Source organism: Protopterus annectens, chromosome 3.part0, assembly GCF_019279795.1.
Source record: "Protopterus annectens isolate FY-2018-M chromosome 3.part0, PAN1.0, whole genome shotgun sequence".
In the NCBI taxonomy this organism is placed as follows: Eukaryota; Metazoa; Chordata; order Ceratodontiformes; family Protopteridae; genus Protopterus; species Protopterus annectens.
The window spans coordinates 1,253,438,516-1,253,456,803 of NC_056731.1; the positions used below are offsets into that span (position 1 = coordinate 1,253,438,516).

Genomic DNA, 18,288 nt, shown 5'->3' on the forward strand with positions numbered 1-18,288 from the left:
GGAGTGTTTCTGCGTCTTGGATTCTATACTGTCATTTTTCCAGCCCTGGCACCGTTGCAGACACCAAGGTGGGGCACATTTTTTATCTTGGAACTTCTGTACCAAGCTTTCTTTATTCCTTATTTTTAACCTACCTCTGTCCATAATATATACTGTGTAAGATACAGTCTATGAATTAGTGTTGTCTTAGTGAGATTTTGTGAAAACAGGATCCATGACATTAAAATATGCACCAAGACCTGAGGTTAAATTTATTCCCAACAATATTCCTCACCTTTCTTGCTGATTTCATCATCTCTCCATTTGGACTATGAGACGTTACACATGAAGTACATGACAGCCAAGTGACCCCCCCCCTGTAATCAATACAGTGTTACAAACCCCTGGCATGTGCGTGTGCACACACACACACACACACACACACACACGCACACACACGCACACACAACCACACACACGCACACACACACACACACACACACACACACACACACACACACACACACACACACACGCACACACACACACACACACACACACACACACACACACACACACACACACACACACACACACACACAAGCTTGCACACACACACACACACACACACACACACACACACACACACACACACACACACACACACACACACACACACATGCATGCACACATATAACCACTTTGTTTATTTACTGTTCAAATGTCAGATTGTGAACAAATTAATGAGTTAATAGATAAATAATAGCTGCTTTAACATATTTCTCCTTATTTATGTCATTTTTATACTGCACGTATGCGCTACACATTCATATACACATACAAGTAAACACAGACACACACTTACACACAAATGAATACATTCATACATGCATATACAAATAATAGCCTGGATAGAGAATGTGCCATTATTACCAGGACACATGCAATGCAAACTATTACAAACAGGCCCAATACACATACACACACACACACACACACACACACACACACACACACACACACACACACACACACACACACTTGTAATTGCTGCAGTTACTTGTGGACTAAAGTCTATTTTCTAAGATATACTTAAAACACTAGTCTGCAGCATTAATTTCATAATGTTAATGGCTCAACAGATACTATGTTCACCTTTAGCCCTAAAACACCAGAAGACTCTGGGTTCTATTCCCACATGAGTTATCAGAATTGTTCACGCTCTGTTTGTAGTATAAGTGCCATTGTGAGTCTCTCTGTGAAAGGAGGCCACTAGCAAAAAAGGATAAATAAAAATGTTTCTTTACTGAAAACTGAGTTTAGTTCTTCTCATCATATTTAAATATGCTATTACATTTGGTATACATTATCATTCACCTTTTTGTGAAACTGCTTTGTAATTCTGTGTCTCTCCATTCTACGCCAACCAAAGGAATGGAATGGAGTGGATGTCTGAATGTCTGGCAGTAGCAGGCAGTGGCAAAAGCAACTCCAGTCCAGACCAATGCATCTGTTACTCTATTAAATCCTGCAGATTCAGAACAGTGTAAGATGAAGATTAACCTGCAAAAGATAACAAATGAAAAAGCTGGCATGGGGCAGCAAACAAACAGAACTTAAGCAGATCAGAAATGGAGCAGCTCTAAAAAAAATGCTGACTAGACACTAATCAATATTTCAACAGCAGTTCTCAGAACTCACACCACAAGTTCCAGTCCAGATGAATTCACTCAGTTTAGCACACAAACTGATTTATTAAAATAAAAAATAACTTCTGCAGTAAAAGTTAACACCAAAACTAAAAACTCATATACCATTAAGAGCAAGTAACACATCTGTGGAGCTTTGGCATTTCTTGCTGATAACATTTACTGCAGAAGTTATTTTTTTATTTTAATAAATCAGTCTGTGTACTAAACTGAATGAATTCAACTGGCCTGGAACTTGTGGTGTGAGGCCTGGTTTGTTCTACAGTGTGGTGCTTTATTAGCACTTCTCAGAAACTTATTCTGTTTTAATTTTATTTACAGGCCACAACTGAACATTTGCAGGAACTGTCCAAACAAATAAATAAATAAAAACGAAGTAACAATGGATAACAAAAACATTTACAGCAACAACTAATAAATGTAGCATCAGTTATAGGAGAAATGCAAGTTTTACAATTCACATCAAGTTTACATCATATTGGAAATGCAATGGAGTAAGACAGTAAGGTTATAGGACAGGGCATAGGGTCATTGGGGAGTTAGGAGGTGTTAATAGCGGAGAGAGGAGGGCAAGAGGTTGAGAGGCAGTTATCTGACATGGCCTGCTGTGTGTCAAGTGCAGTTCAATTTGTTGTGGAGGAATTTTTTAAGTTTAGCTTTGACAGTGGAAAAGGGGGATTGTAGTTCCTTTAGGTGGACGAGGAAGGATCTTTATACTTTACAAGCAAGGACAGGGAAAGAGTGGTTAGTGCAGTGTATCCTGATTTATCCAGTCTGGAGTGGGGTGATATTTGGGAGAAGTGTCTGACGTTGTAATGCGTTAGACTGGAGAAGTCTGAAGGAAACAGCCTAGTAATAGGTCTACTGTGTACTGCACTAGGAGTAATTGTTTTTGAGGGAGCACATTTTAGGATGAGTTAGTGATGAAGTGACAGATTTTGTTTTCAATAGTCTGTATTATGCAAGAGTTTTTTAGCTATTGTTTGTAGTTCATATTCAAGTAGGGCCAGAAGTATTTCTGTGTTTCTAGCTGCCCTGGCTGGTTTGTATAGGTAGGATGAGATTTTCCCTGGCCTAAAGAGAAGTGAGTTAATTTTTGTCCTTGATTTTTCTGTATAGATACTGAATGTTAATAAATGTTGTAGCCAGAAACCAAGGAATTTGAAGGAGTTTGTGGCCAAATGGTAGGCAGCAGCAACTCCAACCCAGCAACCCACTCCTGGCTTTGAAAGCTGATCTGCAGAATAGCAGAAGTGAAGCCAAGGATAGGAAAAATAAAAGCTGGCAGCAACACAATTCAACAGATCTCACTTTCTTCACATGTTGTTATGAGTCAATTGACTTAATTACTTTTTAAGGGGTCAAAGCCTTCTAGCTACATTGTGTTACTGGTCCATTTTTCAAGCTGCGCTGTGTTGCTTGTCATTTCAATGGACCAATGCCATTGTGCAGCTTGAAGGTGGTGGTAAATCTGTTGATTTTGTTTTGCCTTTGATAACGTCCACTTTTACTAACAGTGCAATTTAGCTAATTAAAGATCTCAAATTGGAGTGTTCAAATGACAAATAAGAGCATTAGAGGAAACATTAAAATGGAGGTTAAAGTCAGAATGTCCCATCAAATGAAGAGTGAGCGACAGGTATGGATGCGTGCATTAGATCATATGGGGCGTGATTTGCATAACATGTAAGACAGCATGCATTTTGCACTCCACATACTCTGTGTGAGTGGTGGGGGGGGACTGCAATTTACAGGAAAAATGTTAAATTTGCAATAAATATGTATGTGAAAATAGACTGAAATACCATCCTCAGTGATATGATGAAATCCATTCCAGTTATATCCAGTAAGTTTTATGAAAGCATTGACATCTGCATTCATGAACTCAACAAGACAGCCACTGGTAGAATCACAGAATTAATAGGCTATACCTAGTAAAAAAGGATACAACTTAACAGAAGTATAGCAGGGGTGTTGCAAAGGGGTGCAAGGTGTTAGAGGGTGTGATTGGGAAGTATACATTTCCCTAGATTTTGAATGCCAGTACAGAAAAGCAGTTAAGAATTTCAATGCTTCTTGAGTGCTAAAGTTTTGCACCAGTTAGTCCCTTATTTATTTATTTATTTATTTTGCTCTAAGAGTTGAAGTGGATGGGAATCTGGCTTGGAGCACCAAATTAACTCTATCTCTAAATGAGTTAGCTATGGCATTGCTATTTAGCTTGAAAAAGTTTGCCCTTGTCAAAAAAAAAAAAAAAAAAAAAACAAGTTTCAGTTATATACATTACAGAAAATGCTTTCATTCCTTGTCAAATGTTTCAGATACAGCTATATATTTTTTTATTCATATTAAAATCTAAAAACACTAATAAGCGTTTTTTTTAAACATTAGAAAACTAAAAGAAAGATTGTGAATGTAACATGATATCAATAAACACAGAAGTGATCACCATCTGAAGTACATAGTGAATACACTTGCAGAAAACATTTGTGCAAACTTTAGAAGTGAGGACAATTCAGATTAATACAGTGCCCTGTGTAGCAGCAGAAAAGTTAGTGTCTCTTACAAGTCAAACTAAAAACTTACGTTTGTGTGATCAGACTAAATACTTGCTGATTATATTATACAAAATCAATGAAAATCTAACTCAACTCCCTATAAATCCTATTAATCGCATTAAGCAAAATGTGAGTAACTAAAAATGCTCTGGGTATATGGAGAGAGACTATACTGATATCAATTTACAAGTGTGATCATATCAGGTCCAACCAGTTTTAGACCCATGAACCTGACCAGCTTTCTGTTTAAAATCATAACGACATATAATGGAGCTTATCCAAAATGTGACAGGTTACCTGCTTCTGTTGGATATGGAATATGTTTTTTTTTTTTTTTTTACGGACAAGTTTTGTTTCCTGTATACTGTGGCATTCTTTGAGGATGTAATAGCAATATCCCATAATGGTCCAAAAAAGGATGCTGTTATTCTTGATTTTGCTAAAACATTTGACACCATTTCACACAATTAAATCAATTGAAAGCACTAAATGTAATCTATAATAAATTTAAAGTATAAAACACCGGTTAAGTAACAGGACATAAAGAGTTGTGATGGGACTTACCTATTTCTCTTGATGGGGTTAAAGTTGTTTCTCCTAATGTGATTTAACAGTGATATCCCAAGGGCTCTATACTCTTTGGTCTATTCATCTAAAATGTAAGTGTGGGAAGTGCCTCTTAACCAATTGCAAAGAGAGTGATATGATTACTTCAGCAAAAGATGTCAACATTGTCTATATAAATAAATACCTGGTGTAATAATGAGCCAGTCTTTAATTTCTATAAAAGTAGCATCATTGATACTGATAAAAATGCAAATTATGCTTATGAAATAAAAAACAAAATCATAAAAAATATCATAGTAAAAGATCTAGGGACACTAATAGATATTAATTTATATGCTGACCAGTTTGTACCTACCAAATGCAGAAAAGCAGGTATGAACATTGGCTCTAAATAATAGTAACTGATGATGTGGTACCCAACCCCATGGGCAAAAATGGGAAATGGGAGGGGGTTATGGATAGATGCCTGCATTTGTTTCTAAAGGAAAATAAGATGAGAGATGAGCAATTCAGATGCAGACAAAGATGCAACACAATTGATCTATCATTTGCAGTAAGACAGATACTTGAGAAGAAGCTAGTGATGAGGAAAGAGTCCAACTGAGCATTCCTAGACTTAGAGAAAGCATACAAGAATGCCCCAGGAAAGCAGATTTGGATAGTCCTGTGATGGTTTGAAGTCCCAGAATCATTGTTAGAATTAGAGCAAGCTATGCACAAGGACCCAGTGACATAAGTATAAATGATTTTCAGATTTACAGAGGGAATCCCAGTGGGAGCGGGTGTGGATATGGATTCAGTGCTGAGCCCACTGCTGTTCATATTGGTAATGGACTACATTAGGAAACAAGTCAGATGGAAGAGATCAAAACAACTGCTCTATGCAGATGATGTGGCATTACAAACAGACTCTGAACAAAATCAGCAAATGACAGGGAAATGGAATGCAAAACTGAAGGTGCATAAGATAAAACTGAGCATAGACAAGGCAGATGTCATAGCAGTAAATGGAAGAAATCAGAAGATGAAAAGTGAGATAGAAGGGAAAATAGTGGAATGGGTTAGCAGCTTGAAGTATCTGGGAGGAGTGTCTGAGGAGAAGAGAAGCCTGAATCAAGAGGTCAAAGTTAGACTCAGAGTGAGTGGAGACAACTGCCTCAGAGTGTCAGGGCTAGTGTGTGACAGAAGAATGCCAAATAAGCTGAAAAGTAAGGTGTAAAAAACAGTGGTGTGACCAGTATTAGTGTATGGTACAGATATCTGGGCAGTAATGTCTGAGCAGTTGAGGAAGCCAGAGATGATGGAGATGAAGTGCCTGAGCTGCGTGGTAGGATGCACATTGTGGGACAGAAGAAGAAATGAGGACATTAGGGCAAAAGCCAAAGCAGCTCCAACTGCAGAGAACTTTGCCCTACTACACCAACTTAGTAATGCATTATAACCCTAACCCTAACTCTGTCCCTAACCCTAACCATACACCTTACTTGGAAAAAAAAACTCAAACTCAGACACAAACACACATGTACCACTACATACATATATCTATCCCCTTACCTAACCCTTACCCTTAACTTTACCCTAAAACAAACATATTAAAACATACACTATATCTATTCCCTTCCCTAACCTTTTCTTTAAACATAAAGCACAAGCATTCACACACAGACACATTGACACAGGGACACACACACACACACACACACACACACACACACACACACACACACACACACACACACACACACACACAGAATTCCATCTATCAACCTGCAGCTATTACATCACCCTCACCCCACAAATTTCCTACTATCAAGCTAAAGAGCTACTCTCTACTCTGACAAAACATCTTGTAAGAATTATTTATTAATGGTAAAGTGTTCACATAAAAATGACTCACCATACTTACTGACAAAGCAAGAATTCATAAGGATGAGGCAGTCATACTGACAGTATGTGGATTCTGTCCTCAGTCTGGATAGTTACATCAGTACAATGTTTTTAAATTTCTTTCTGTATATCTTAGCGAAGTCAGATGCTACTGATATCCAGGATTGAAAGCACTGAAATGTATTCTGTTGGTGAATCCTATTTTATCAGTTATGTCCACAAAAGAAGTTAGTAAGATGACAGCATCCAACATATTTTTCATCTTCTCTATTAGGTGGAGTATTACAAGGTTGAGTAGGTTATGCTGTTCTGTCAACAATATGTTGGGATTCTCTAAAGCAACTTAGATGATTCATTAGGTAAATGATTCAACATTGCTTTGTTATTACAATACCGTTAATGCAGCTCAAGCTATGCTCGAAACACACAGACATGCTATATATATATATATATATATATATATATATATATATACATATATATATATGTATATATGTTTTATATTGTATTTTATCAAAAATTTCATATCAATGCATTTTAAACAATAGACATGCATAGTTACAACACCAGTGACTAAATCTCTCCAGAAGACAATATTTATTCAAATTAAATGGGTGGCAATGCCCCCCACACCTCCCAATGTGGGGGGGACTGTGCCCACCACCTGTCCAACTATATATACTAACTCCAGGATCGCACTAAGGTAGGGAAAAGGCATATACCTTTTACTTGTCTTACAGTATGCTACACAGTGCCATATATACTATATTCAGTTCAATGAAATGAGATTCAGTGAAATGAGTTTTCAGTAATTTGAGTTTTCAGCGAAGTGGTCGGGGTGAAATGAAATTCAGTGAAATGAGATTCAATGAAACAAAGTAGACCCATATGTGTGTGTGTGTGTGTGTGTGTGTGTGTGTGTGTGTGTGTGTGTGTGTGTGTGTGTGTGTGCATGTGCGTGTTCATGTGCGTGTGTGTATGTGTGCATGCATGTGTGTGCATGTGTGTGTCTGTTCATGAACATATATCTATATCTATCTAGATGTTAAAGGGGGCTGTGCCTAATGGCAGCAGCTGCTTCAGATCTCATCAGGAAAATGCTTTTTTTGCCTTCTTTTTTTACCAGAAACGTCAAGAAGTGAAGTTTGGAACAGACAAATTTGTCACGGTATGACCATGGTTGGTAAACTGAGGGGGTTGGTATTTGGATGATAGGTAGGTTAGGTCTGTGAGGGTAGGGAGTGGGTAGGGAAGAGTTAATTAAGGTGGGAGCTGAGAGGTAAGGATAAGGGGTGTGTCTTAAGGGGTTTTGTAGGGGAAGTTGGTATGAGTAAGCACTTTTTGGTGTGGTCTTGTTGAAGCAGGATCACGTCCCTTACGAGATTATGTGTGGGTAAGGTAGGCCTTGTGTAGTTATAAGACAGTGAGGTGAGTTCACTTCCTTTGGAGCTATGGGTTGAGTTTCTACAAGTTTTTTTTTTCTTCTTCTTTTCTTTCCTGTGTTTGTTTATTGTGAAGCATGAGGATTTTGTTAGTGGGGCTGGGTACTGCCTGATACAGACAAGCATGCTTGGAGTGTGGGGTTTGGTACTGCTGGGTCAGTGGGGGTGTGTGGCCTTGTTTTTGGAGGGCAGAGTGTCGGTGCTCACAGATTAATTTACTATGGCGGACAGCTTATGCTGTGCTTGCCCTATGTTGCAAGCATTGGAATTGTAGTATGCACTGGTGCTTCTACATGGTTGTGGTTTGAACTTCACAGACCAACAGCTCGTCTGTGGCAGCAGGTGACTCAATGACTGGTGTTACAGCCTGCTGTCTCTTCAAATGGAGTGCCAGGCCCGCCGAGGCTGCCCTGGACATGCCCGGTGTCGCTGCTGGAGGCGGGGGTGGGATCCGAGCCAGTCTGCCGAGCAGGATCACAATCCCAGTTTGGATGGGCTTCATGTCTGCTGCCAGTAAAATAGAAGGCAGCGCTGATCTTTGCTTTGTTACTGTTATGCAACAAAATGGCCGTGTATACTTAGACGGTTAATATTCGTCCTGAAAACAACTTTAAGTAGGGCAGTTAGGAATGTTGGTCGTATGCCGTTAGGAATATATATGGTGTAATGAATGATTGTTGTTGTTTAAATTAAGAGACTTGATGATTTTAGAAAGAAAGACTGTTCTGTTTCCTAGAAGAATGTTGGTTTATTTGTAAGGAAATGTGTGTATATTTTTGTGCCACTGTAATAGCAACCGATTTTCTTGAGTTTTCTTACAGATATTTTGCATGAATCATATTACAGAACTTTGGTTTTATTTAACATGAGATAGTGTACACTAACTTCATTTACTTAAAACTGTCTTTGTAATTTACGCTGTAATGCTTGAAGTGACACCACTTAATAAACTACAAGAACGCTTTTTGTTTAAGGGGTGGATTGTTTTTTGGCTAAATGAAAAAGTGGGCAAGTACAAAAGGATTTGGTCTACTTTGGTTTACGATGGCAAGTCACTTGAGATTCTTTCTGCCAGTATAGCTTTTTAATGTGGTTCCAGCTTATTCTCTGGCTGTTGACTGTTTCCCCTGCCAGTTTCCTTGAGCTCCCTTCCAAGTGGAGTGGTCTTCAGACTGTTGGGGGCCTCTTCTGTTTCTCTTTTCGCTGTGTTTGTAAGGAGAATGGAAAGTCAAAGGACTTGCTGGTCATTTTGTGGATCTTGTCTGTGTTGGAGTCTGTATGGAAAAATAAAATTCCAAAGTGTGTTTTTTTTTTTTATTTTATTTTTTTACGGGTAGGAAAGAATGTATATTGGTTACATTCAGACTTAAATGGTGGTTCATTTTGGTGAATATTGACTTCCTGCAAAGAAGAAAGGGCGTTTTCATTGAGTATGCTCTAAGTGTAAATGTTTGGTTTGGGACATTGGTGCCATACAGATGGTACCATTCTGAATGCTTTCCCATGTGGTTGGGTGTACGCCATGTGCTGGGGCCAGTCCATGGGGCGGATTGTGTTTCTTGGGGAGGTGGTGTGTATTCCTCCTTGGATGTGTGTTATGGAGTGCCAGCAGACTCTGTGCATCTGGTTCGGAACATGCTCGCCTGTATCCCTGGTGAGCTAGTGGTATGTGATGACTGAAGAGAGACAGCATCATTTCCTGAGCTCTCTGTTAGCTACAAGGCTAGTTGTGCATGCATGGTAGCCCTGACATTACAGGATTGTGGTTTTCAACTAAAAAAAAAAAAAAAAAAAAAAGGTTTACTATTATATAGCAGATGAACAAGGCTATCAGCCTTGTGGTTATGAGTTTAACACCCATCAAATTCAGGCCGATGCATTCAAGATGCTACTAAACATATGGGTCGTAACAAAAGCTGTGATAGTTTTTTGGGTGCGTGTATTTCGGGGTGGGCAGTAGTTTTCGTACTTCTCAACTGTCCAATTTTTCACAGAATGTCCAGATTTGACTCAGAATTTTAGTCTGTTTCTCATAAAATGGTGGCTTTCTGACATATTATTGAAGACTGAAGTAAGTAAATAACATCAGTCATTTCAGTTTCAGACTCATACCCGTCATCCAAATCTCATTATTCTATCAACTTTTTAAGTTTGTAAAAGCAGTATTTAAAAAGTGTCCCTAATTTTTCTAAGTTTGTGGTTGGCAGCCAATGCATCTACGATGTCTTCAGGGTGGCAAGAGTTTTACACCGGGTGCCATTGGGATTAGCTAGGATTGACGGGGTACATCTATATCTATATATATATATATATATATATATATATATATATATATATATATATATATATATATATTATAAATATATATTATAAATATATGGTTGGCACCAAATTTCTACCATAAATAAAGTGGATCAGTCATAGCCCATTTCGTCAGGCCTAATCAGCATTTGCCAGAATTCTTGCACCACGGGGTTGGGAGGTATAGTTTTCTGTTACACGGGGAATGATGTTTAAGCAATTATGATGCTGACTTCCAGGTAACATTGCCGAATGTTGTTTAATTTTGATATTAGGTTACCGCACGGACTTACACACACTGCCTTGGTTACTCTTTTTGGTGATTAGTTAGTGTGGGTACGTGACTTGTGTTGGTTGTCCATCAGTTTAGGAGTAGGCAATGAGTGATCCTTGTCAGGGTGATGGTGCAGGAGCAGTTCAGCCGCTAAGATGGCGTTAAAAAAAAAATAAATAAATAAAAAGTAAGAGAGTAAATGGCCAATAAAGTAATACTTGTGGTGCCGGAACTTAGGCAACCTTAGTGATCCCTTGTTCGTGAGTGTAGTACTCTTCTCCCTGGTGGTCTGAGTGTTGGGAGTGAAATGCATGAGGTGGTAGTGTGTTGTCCTCACTGCTGTCAGGTATTTTTTAGGCCTGCTCATCCCTTGTGAAGATGAATTATTAAGTAGGGCCTCCTGCATGGGGTAATGTTCGCCATTGTACCTAATATACCAGTAACTCAAAACCAGGTCTGACTGTAGTAATTGGGGTAATGGTTATGCAGTATGGCACTTCTGTAGATGCTTGAAGACTGTATGGTACTTTTTATGTATGTATTTTTTATTTTTGTCTTTGTAGGGAGCTGTTTGCAAGGGCCATTTCTACAACAGCCCTAAATTACGTTGTATATAAAAAAAAAATAAAACAGGCAGTGGAGAGAGTTCGGAGGTATGTTAATTTCATGTTGGTGAATTAGTTGAAGGCAGTTGGGGTGCATATGATGTGGCATTGTGGAGTTTGAAAGCAGTGTTCCTGTATGGTGCAGTGAACCACAAACGAAGAATCCACTTAATATTCACTTGATTTATTGTACCTCAAACGTCTTCAAGGAGTATAAAACATTACAAAATAAGCACAGTTTAAATACCCTAGTAAGCAAGACAATTAATCAATAAACATTAATCAATTATCCAATGAACATTAAAAATCAAATTAAATTAAAAGCCTCCAGTTACATTCTACATTCATTTAATTGATGTGGTGAAACACTACTGGAATTTTTTGTTTAAATCTATGGATGTGGTTAAGTCAATGAATGTCTACGTCTTTAGGTATTTCATTTAAGAGAGGCAGAAATCTAAAAGATATTTTAGTACATAACAGATTTAGATATCCCACTTAGGTACAGATAACTAAGACTATTCATGTAAAGGGCACTATGTCTTGTGGCCATTGCAATGTATGTAATTTTGTTGTTCGAACTTTTAACCATATAAATGGTCATTTATTTTATGTTAACAACACATACAATTATAATACTGAAGGCATTCTTTATGCATTGAGATGCCCCGGTGGTCTTGTGTATATAGGGGAAAGCAAAAGGAAATTTAAAATTAGACTTCAGGAACATATTAGGAACATTACAAATAAAAAAGAAGATAGTCCTGTTGCTAAGCACTTTATGTTGGTTCATAACTCTAATCCTAAAGGGTCTGCAAGCTACCATTTTAGAACAAATTGATAAAGGTGTATTTTCTGATCATTTGTATAAGAAAAACGTTGTTGTATAAAGAAAGCATTTTCATCTTAAAATATGACACTTTATCTCCTCAGGGTCTTAATGTAGAATGTAACTGGATGCTTTTAATTGAATTTGATTTTTACTGTTCATTGGATAATTGATTAATGTTTATTGATTAATTGTCTTGTTTACTATGGTATTTAAACTGTGCTTATTTTGTAATGTTTTATACTCCTTGAAGGTGTTTGCCAAAGCACTAGAGGTACAAAGAAATCAAGTGAATATTAAGTGGATTCTTCGTTTGTGGTTCACTGTTCATTTTATTTTTTTTTTTTTGGTTGGTCTTTTTTTCCTGTATGGTGCAGGTTGGATGGATTTCATTTCAATGAATTTGGGCTGGATTTATTTCACTTAACTGGGTTTGAATGTGGAGGATTTATGGGAAGGTGGCATGGTCTGAGGGGGAACAGCCCTTTGGGCTGGTGAGCGGAGAAGAGGGTCAGGCTTGACCCTCTTCTATCCCCCCTCAGTAGTGTTGGAATTGAGATGGTGACATGGAAATATGGAATTGATGATGATATTAAGGTGAGCGTGGATGCTGCCTTCAGGATTACTATGACTTGGAATGGAAATATGGGACTGATGCTGATATTAAGGTGAGTGGGGATGCTGCCTTCAGGATTACTATGACTTGGAATGGAAGTATGGAATTGATGATGACATTAAGGTGAGCGGGATTGCTGCCTTTATGATTAATAGAATAAGTAAGCAAGGGTACACTGCTTATTCAGGGTAAGCGGGTACGCTGCCCTTAGGTTTACTATTTTATTCGTTGCAATGTTGGATTCTGTGTGCCTCAATAAAGTTTGCTGTTTGTTATACATTTTAATTACAATAAAGGTCATCAAATGCCTGTGGGTATTTGTAGTTTATTAGGACCATGACAAGTGAATTTGGAACAGACAAATTTGTCACAGGACGACCTTGGTTGGGTAAAGTGTGTGTGGGGGGGTGATATTAGGATGATAGGTAGGTTAGGTCTGTGTGGTAGGGAATGGGTAGGGAAGAGTTAATTAAGGTGGGAGCTGGGAGAGGAAGTGAGGTAAGGTTAAGGGGTGTGTCTAAAGGGGTTTTGTAGGGGAAGTTGATATGAGTAAGCACATTTTGGTGTGGTCTTGTTGCCCTTCCAGCCCTCCCATTTGTGATGGCTTGAGGGACGGAGAAGAGGGTTAGGCTTGACCCTCTTCTGTCCCCCTCAATAGGGTTGGAATTGAGATGGTGATTTGGAAATATGGAATTGATGATATTAAGGTGAATGGAAATGCTGTCTTCAGGATTACTATGACTTGGAATGGAAATATGGGATTGATGCTGATATTAAGGTGAGCGGGGATGCTGCCTTCAGGATTACTATGACTTGGAAAGGAATTATGGGATTGATACTGATATTAAGGTGAGTGGGGATGCTGCCTTTATGATTACTAGGATAAGTGGGAAGGGGGACACTGCTTATTCAGGGTAAGCAGGTATGCTGCCCTTATGTTTACTGTTTTATTCATTGCAATGTTGGATTCTGTGTGCCTCAATAATGTTTGATGTTTGTTATTCATTTTAATTACAATAAAGGTCATCAAATGTCTTTGGGTGTTTTGTGGTTTATTAGGACTGTGACAAAAGCAGCTAAAGAGGAAGGAACCATGGTTAGATTAAGTTACAGTGCTGAGAATCTGTTAAAAATTGGATCTGCATTCTCATTATGCTGTGGGTTTGATCAGCTTCTTACAGTGAGGCCTGTAAGCTCAGACATACTATAAGAACTACTACAGCTAAAGATTTTGCTGGAACATGGAGATGAATGCAAACTTCGACCAGATAGCACGTTCATGGCAACTGGTAGTCACAAGAAAAGGAAAAGATGTACCAGACTGAGGAAAAGAGGCACCAGAGTGGGAATTTCAGTCAGACTGAAGGTAAACCCTCACAGGCCTACACTGCCCTCCATACTACTAGCCAACGTACACTCATTTGAAAATAAGATGGATCACTTAAGACTGGAACTGCCATCACAAAACAAGATGAGATGCAGCAATGTATCTGTGTTTACTGAAACCTGGTTAAACCAAAATATCAGTGATAGCACAGTAAATGTAGAGGGCATGACTTTATTCAGAGCAGACAGAATTCAGTCGCTATGTGGCAAGCCCAGAGGAGGGAAAGTGTGTATATATGTTAAAAACAACTGGTGCAGCAACTGTGTAGTGACCACCACCTTCTGCTCAGAAAACATTGAAGTTTTGTCACTAAAATGCAGGCCCTTCTACCTGCCAAGTGAGTTCAATGGAATATGCATCACAGCAGTCTACATCCCATCTGATGCAAATATCAGTGATGCTTTGTCCATCTTGTATCAATCTATAAGTGACCTGCAAAACAGAAATCCAGAGTATACAATAGTAATTGCAGGAGACTTCAATCAGGCTAACCTAAAGACTGTATTACCCCACTACCACCAGCATGTAAACATTGCCACAAGGGGGTAAATGTACTGGATAGGGTCTACACTAACATCAAAGGTGCATATAAAGCAAAACCTTATCTACATCTAGGGAGCTCTGACCACCAAGCCATCATGCTAGTTCCGGCTTATAAATCCATACTGAAAACCAGTACACTGGCTAAAAAAACAAATAAGGATCTGGCCTGAGGGAGCAATCTCAGCTCTACAAGACTGCTTTGACTCTACAGACTGGTTAGTGTTTAGAGAGGCTGCTGTGACTAACAACCATGTTGACTTGGACACATACACTGAGTCGGTCACAGCTTACATTTCTAAGTGTGTGGAGGATGTAACAAACAACAAACTCATCACCATACAGGCAAATCAAAAACTTTGGATAGCTAGTGAGGTGTACAAGCTCTTGAAAGTAAGAAATGCAGCTTTCAAATCCCAATATATGGAAGCGTTATGTGTGTCCAGAGCCAAACTGAACAAAGGCATCAAAGAAGTGAAAAGATTCTATAACAGAAAAATCCAAAGTCACTTCAGGGACCAGAAGGATACCAGGCAACTCTGGAAAGGAATTCAAGCCATCACCAACTACAAGCCTATATCAGCTTTATGTGATGATAGTATCAGGTTTCTGAACCAACTGAACAAATTCTTCAGTAGGTTTGATGCTGACAACAAAACAACAGCATGCAGAATCCCTGGAGACAAGGATGCAGTGGTGCTGAGCTTCAATATAATCAATTTCACCAGAACCCTAAAATGTGTCAACCTGAGGAAAGCAGCTGACCCTGACAACATCATGGGCAGGGTACTAAGGGAATGTGTGACAGAACTGGCTCCAGTACTCACTGACATCTTCAATACCTCACTCCATCTAGCCAGTGGTCTGAAATGCTTCAAGAAGATGACTATCATTCCTCTACCCAAGAAATCACAGCCAACAATTCTGAATGACTACCGACCATTTGCTTTAACCTTGATGGTAATGAAGTGCCTGGAGAGGCTGAACACAGATAATATAGCCTCGATCTTACCTGTGACATGGGACACACTGCAATTTGCATACAGGGCAAACCACAGTACAGGGAATGCCATTTCACTAGCTCTCCATGAAATACTGACCCACTTAGAAGTCAAAAATTGCTATGCAAGACTGCTATTCATTGATTTCAGTTCTGCCTTCAACACTGTCATCCCTCAGAATCTGATATCAAAGCTACTTCAACTGGGCATAGACTCTCATTTATGTAATTGGATTCTGAGCTTCCTTACCGAAAGGCCTCAAAGGGTTTGTGTGGGAGACAACAGCTCTGGAAGTATCATCCTGAACACAGGAGTACCACAGGAGTGTGTCTTAAGACCTCAACTTTTCACTCTGCTGACACATGACTGCATGGCCACACATGAGATGAATAGAATCATCAAATTTATGGATGACACCACTGTTCTAGACCTGGTCAAAGACAGACAGGAAGAGTCCTACAGGAAAGAGATTGATCAACTATTGGTCTGATGTGGCAGCAACAATCTAGCACTGAATTTCAGCAAGATAAAGCAGTTGATTGTTGATTTCAGAAGCTCTCAAGTACCACACAAACCTCTAGTGATGAACGGGATGACAGTGGAAAGGGTCAAGAGTACAAAGTTCTTGCATGTTCATATCATGGAGAACTTAACCTGATCAGTGTATGTATCCAGCACAGTCAAAAAAAGCTCAGCAATGCTTGCACTTTCTAAGGAAACTAAGGAAGGGAAAATTACCAAGCTCCATACTTCAGACATTTTATAAGGGTACCATTGAAAGTGTCCTGCCCAACAGCATCGCAGTCTAGTATGGTAGCTGTAACAATCAGGATTAGAAGGCTCTCAAGATAGTTGTAAGGTCGGCAGAAAGAATCATTGGCATCTCCCTTACACCTCTGGAGAATCTACACAAATTCTGGTGCATTGACAGCACCAAAAAGATTTCCAGTGATCCAATGCATCCTACCAATGGTCTGTACACTTGCTTGTCCTCAGGCAGGAGATACAGAAGCCTGCACTGTAAGCCCACCAGACTAAAAACAAGTTTCTTTCCACTGTCCATTAGACTGTTGCTCTCTTGGGAAAAGCGAATCATGATGTCTGTTACATAACTAGCCTATCAAGGGGGCTTATTTTATGGATGTACACTAACTAAGTGCAATACTAAGGTAGCTCACCTACACATTGAAAGACCGTAAAGTGTAATATACAAACTGTACAGTAATTCAGTGTATTCATTGATATGCTGCAATTGTTTCAGTTTTACTATGACAATATTACCTTTATATTGTTCCTTGTCTTCTTTGTCTCGTGTTCTGGGATGGGTGTGGGTCACTGCTGTCCTACTTTACTTACATATTGCTACTTATTAAAATTCTACTGTGATATTTTATTATTTTTTCTATGTCTATATATACAACTATTTTGTGCATTGAGAATGAAGCATTGTAATTTTGTTCAGCTACAATGCTGTGTAGTTCTGAATGACAATAAAGTTTTCTTTGACTTTCTTTGACTTTGACTTCGATATCTATATATATATATATATATATATATATATATATCTATATTCATGGGTTCATAGGTTCATAGGTAGGTACTAGGCTATCAGCCCTGGGGCCTTTATAAGCCTAGCCAAAAAGGTTCCACGGCTTTCGCCACCCAAGAAAATTATTTTCCTTTGCCCCTGTCAAGCAGTGCCGCAGAAGTGATCCCCGGGTTGAATTTTCTATTTCCCATCCAGTCGTCAAGATTTTTCTTAAAGAAGGTCAATGAGGAGCTTTGTTTGACATGAATTGGTAGTTTGTTCTAGAGTATGGGAAGTCTCTGGGTCAGGAATCTATCCCTCCAGCATGTTCTGCTTATTGTGGTGACAAGGTTTAGGTCCCTGGAGCATGTGGTACAGTGAGATCCGGATTTCTTTAAGTATAGCATGTACAACAGCTCTGGGTTTAGCATAGCTTTGTATGTTAGGCAGACATCTCCTTTGAGTAGGTGATATGCGACGGAGTAGAGCTGGAGATATTAAAGACGGTATGCATATGGCATCTGTTTAATGCCAAGAATCCTCTTAGTGAGGTATTTCTCTGGCCTTTCCAATTGTTGTAGGCATCTTGTGAGATATATGCCAAATGGGGCATTGTACTCTATAATGGGTCTGATGAGAGATGAGTAGAGAGGAACAATGAGAACCCTTTTGTGATGAGGTGTTCCATGTAGAAGGATTTCCTGACTACTGTAGCGATGTGGTTATCAAAGGAGAGACTACTGCTTCACCTGTGTCCTGAGGTCTCTTATCACACTTTCAGTGTTTAGTGAGCTACCGCCTATTTGGTAGTTCATGGGTACCGCGTTTTTACCAAAGGGGATAACAATGCACTTCTTGGCATTGAGCTTGAGGCCATGACTTTGACACCAAGCATCTGTCTCTGTGAGGCCCTTTTGTAGAATGTCTACATCATTAGGTGATTCTATTATGGCTCCCAGTTTGCAGTCATCTGTGAACTTTGTTAGCCAAAGACCTTCTGTGTTTGCTTACACTTCAGAGAAGTAGATGCCGAACAAGAGAGGACCTGGGACAGAACCCTGTGGT

General features: G+C 39.1%; 1 protein-coding gene across 1 annotated transcript in view; it reads left to right on the forward strand.

Moving 5' to 3' along the window:
- LOC122797048 (histamine H3 receptor-like) overlaps positions 1 to 18,288 on the forward strand; it is a 235,185-nt gene that overhangs the window by 13,313 nt on the left and 203,584 nt on the right. The window lies entirely within an intron of this gene.